General features: G+C 37.4%; 1 pseudogene; it reads right to left on the bottom strand.

The window, feature by feature from the left end:
- Window positions 1–1,922: 1,922 nt before the first annotated feature.
- Window positions 1,923–2,039, bottom strand: LOC145285033 (5S ribosomal RNA; annotated as a pseudogene).
- Window positions 2,040–4,524: the final 2,485 nt, after the last annotated feature.

The following is a 4,524-nucleotide window of genomic DNA, read 5'->3' as shown; positions in this document are numbered from 1 at the left end:
TTGACCTCTATTATGACCTCTTAACATTTATTGTTTTGGGTTCAAATTGAGTTATTAAGTTAGATCCATCTCCAAGGAACCTATATTTAAAATTTCAAGTGGTTAGACCTCAAATTGTCGGAGGAGTTTGATAGAGTTCTCAAATCGTTGAATTTTGACCCCTTAACATCCAAATTTCTGGCCGAAAACCGATCACATCGATTTTCCCAAATCTCAGTACCCTGTATATCAATTTTCAAGTCTGTAGACTGAAACTTGACAGTTATTGTGAAGGAAAATGTACACAGACACACAGACAGACAGACACACAGACACGTTAACTTTTATAGATATATAGATATATAGATGGATAAATTTGTTTAATAAAAATATATACGTATACATAAATATATATGGAAACCATTTTTTGTTTGCTAGAAACTTTTTCGCAAATATTATACAATTATAAATCATGTAGAATATCTGCATGAATATAATTACACGTAATAGTTAACTAAAGATGATTGTCCGATTAAAAAACCGAAGCAACTAATAGGGAATGAATTAAAATGAATGTTTAAAAGAATATGCAAATTAGCTAGATCTTTTGCTAGTGAATGCAATTCCACAACCAATATATTAGAAAATTGTATTTTCTTTTTAAATAAATAGAAACGAGGCTTGCTTTTTTTCTGTTGTTCTGGGCCTTCGGGCCAGGATCGAAGTGTAGTATCTGTTCCGGCAGATACTGCACTTAAGATAATTTGTACCAGTCAATGGAGGGGAAACCCTCTATACTGGGACAATTATTATTTTTGGTAACCAGAGTGACCCCTTTTAGGGGAGCTGGTTTTTACCTCACATTAAAAACGGCCTTGTGCCTAATTTGCTCAGTGGGGGAGCAAATAAACACCATCTGTTCCGGCAGATACTGCAAGCAAAGACCATATGTGGGGGCAACCCCACATATAAGACCTTGGTCAATGTAGGGGCAACCCTTCATACCAATTGTCACTATCCAGCTCCCCTACTCCCCGGGGAGTTGGTCCCCATTTCCCCTTCACTCCTCACATTAAAAATCGGCCTTGTGCCTAATTTGCTCTGTGGGGGAGCAAATAAATACCATCTGTTCCGGCAGATACTGCAATCAAAGACCATATGTGGGGCAACCCCACATATAAGACCTTGGTCAATGTAGGGGAAACCCTTCATACCAATTGTCACTATCCAGCTCCCCTACTCCCCGGGGAGTTGGTCCACATTTCACTTTCACTCCTCGCATTAAAATTCGGCCTTGTGCCTAATTTGCTCGGTGGGAGAGCTAATAAATACCTCGCCTTTTTTTCTGTTGTTCTTCGGACCGGGATACAAAGTGTAGTATCTGTTCTGCAGATTCTGCACTTTGTACCAGTCAATGAAGCGAAGCGGAAACCCTCTATACTGGGACGATTATTAATTTTTGGTAAACCAGAGTGCCCTTTTTTGCCTACTTTTAGGGGAGCTGGTTTTTACCCCACATTAAAAATGGCCTTGTGCCTAATTTGCTTTGGTGGGGAAGCAAATAAATACAGTAAATAAATAGAAAAGACGGTTTTTATATGAATATCAATACAAAAACAAAAGAAAAACAATTCATATATATATATATATATATATATATATATATATATATATATATATAGATATATATATATATAAATGCTAATATATATATATATATATATATATATATATATATATATATATATATATATATATATAACAATCTCCTTCCGTGTTTGACAGACTATGGATATCCACGAATGGGTGCCTGCGCTTGAAATTTTTGTGGCAAGAGTTGCGCAATCTCCAACCACACCTCTCATGAGTCGACATTGTTGAATACCTGCGGCAAGTGAAGTGATGTACAGGACGACTGGAAACAAATGCCGAGATAAGCGGAGAGCACATAGCGCTTAGAATTCCCAAATGGTCACCCATCTGGTACTAACCAGGCTCAACGTCGCTTAACTTCGGTGATCTAATGAGAACCGGTGTGTCAACGTGATTATGCCGTGTGTGTGTGTGTGTGTGTGTGTGTGTGTGTGTGTAATTGTCTGCTGTAATTGGGGACCCACCGCAATGCACCGGAAGGAAGCTTCACATTACTTTCGCAATGACTAACTTCACAATATACTGTAGTATATATTGCACTGTAGAGATGTTACCTTTGATTTTATCAAATTATTGCGTGTCACGTTGGGGCAGTGGTACATTTACCAGCTTTTAATACTACAGTTTTGTTTTCGATTTCGATTCAAGCTGATGGCATCCAAACGCTTTTCTTGTACTTTTGAAATCACGACTCTATGATAATAATATATACGAAATCTGGAGAAATTAAAATATCATATTTAAGCGTATTTTGCGACCGAGGAAACCGGAAGCCCCTACGCTAGAATATATATATATATATATATATATATATATATATATATATATATATATATATATATACACCCCCCAATATTTCCTCCTGTATCAGAAAACACGCAATGTGATATACGTATATCTGTACGTGATGTTGCCAAGCTAATCAAAAACCTTGATTCCAGTAAAGCAACTTGCCCTGACGGTATTCCAATTATAGTACTCAAAAAACTTCAACCAGAACTAGCGCCCATACTTACAAAACTGTTTAAACGTTGTCTTAAGGAGAATAGTTTCCCATCTCCCTGGAAAATTTCATCAGTATGCCCTGTATTTAAGAATTCAGGTGATCGCTCATCCCCCTCTCAGTACAGGCCAATAAGTCTCCTTTGCGTCATGAGTAAGTTGTTGGAATCTGTGTTAAATACAGAAGTAATAAACCATCTCAACAAAAATAACCTTCTTAGTGACACTCAATATGGTTTCCGTTCTGCTAGATCTACAGCAGATGTGCTTACAGCTATATCTCATAGGATTAGCAAATCTCTCGACGGAGTCAACCTTTCTAGGGCAATTGCTCTTGACATATCTAAGGCCTTTGATAGGGTATGGCATAAAGGTTTACTTCATAAGATCTCTAGCTATGGTATAGCTGGAAATGTCTTCTCAATTATTAAATCATTTCTTTCTAATAGGTTCTTAAGAGTAGTAGTTGAGGGGCAAAAATCAGAAGCTCACAGTATTAATGCCGGTGTCCCTCAGGGGTCCATCCTGGGACCAACTCTTTTCCTGATCTACATTAATGATCTTCCAAATCACATCCTTACATCATTTGTTGACATTTATGCTGACGACACTACCATTTATGGTAGCACATCTAAGACAGTAAACGACCAAGTTCTCTCCAATTCTCTCTCCTCTGATCTTGAGCACGTAGTACAATGGGGAAAGGAGTGGCTGGTTACTTTTAACGCATCTAAAACCAAGCTTCTCTCTTTACATCATCAACATTCTGATCCACATCTTGCATCAATTGAAATGAATGGCTCTCGTCTTCAGGAGGCCTCAAGTTTTGGCAAGCTTCTGGGCTAGACCTTATCTCCTGATCTTAAATGGAACACGTACATCAAATCTGTTGCCAAGGCCGCTGGAAAAATGGTGGGATCTTTCTATCGATCCGGTAAATATTTCGCTGCTGATGCTATTCTCTATCTATATAAGAGTCAGTACGTCCAAGGATGGAATATTGTTGCCACATCTGGGCAGGGGCTGCTAGAAAGGACTTGTCCTGCCTTGATAGAGTTCAAAATAGACTTCGTAGCCTCGTAGGAGATGTCCTTTTCTCTTCCTTGCAACCTCTATCTCACAGAAGAGATGTTGCGAGTTTGTCTCTGATGTATCGTTATTTTCATGGAAGGTGTTCAACTGAGCATCAATCTATGGTCCCCCCCCTCGCCAAACTTTCACAAGAAACACTCGTCTAGCTGTACACACTATCAATAATTCCCCCACTCTTTATCTGTGCCTAAACCTAAACGTAGATTCCATGAACAATGCTTCTTTCTTAGAACTGCACGCCTGTGGAATTGTCTTCCGTTTTCCTGCTTTCCGGCTGACTACAATATGGTTGTGTTCAAGTCTAACGTAAATAAGTTCTTGATGAGCCGTTCTATATGTTATCAAATTTACCAAATTTTCATTACTAATGATTACTATATTGTCCAATGTCTACTGTACACTCTTTAACCCTTATCCTTGAGTGGCCTCTTGGCCTTGATAACTGATAATGTCTATGTAAAAAAAAACCCATATATATATATATATATATATATATATATATATATATATATATGTCTGTATAAAGCTGTATATTTTTCTGTCTGTTTGTCTTCTGTTTTTCAAACTCTATCTTCTCCGAAACTAAAAATCGCAAAGAGACGCTAAGGGCCTGGAATGATTGAATTTTTTTACGAAACATCTTTTCATGGGTCTTCAGCCGATTAAAATTGTTTTTGATTTATCAAAAATGAAAAAAAATCGTTACACATTTTGACCATTCATCTTGGTTAATTTTTAATTTTTAATCATTTCAGTTGGAATTTTTTATGGACCATTCTTTTATGGGAGTTTAGCTGG

Source organism: Euprymna scolopes, chromosome 1 (assembly GCF_053919585.1).
Source record: "Euprymna scolopes isolate OS-2025 chromosome 1, ASM5391958v1, whole genome shotgun sequence".
Lineage (NCBI taxonomy): Eukaryota > Metazoa > Mollusca > Cephalopoda > Sepiida > Sepiolidae > Euprymna > Euprymna scolopes.
Note: the sequence above shows the minus strand (reverse complement) of the source record. Positions and strands in the feature narration are given on the sequence as shown.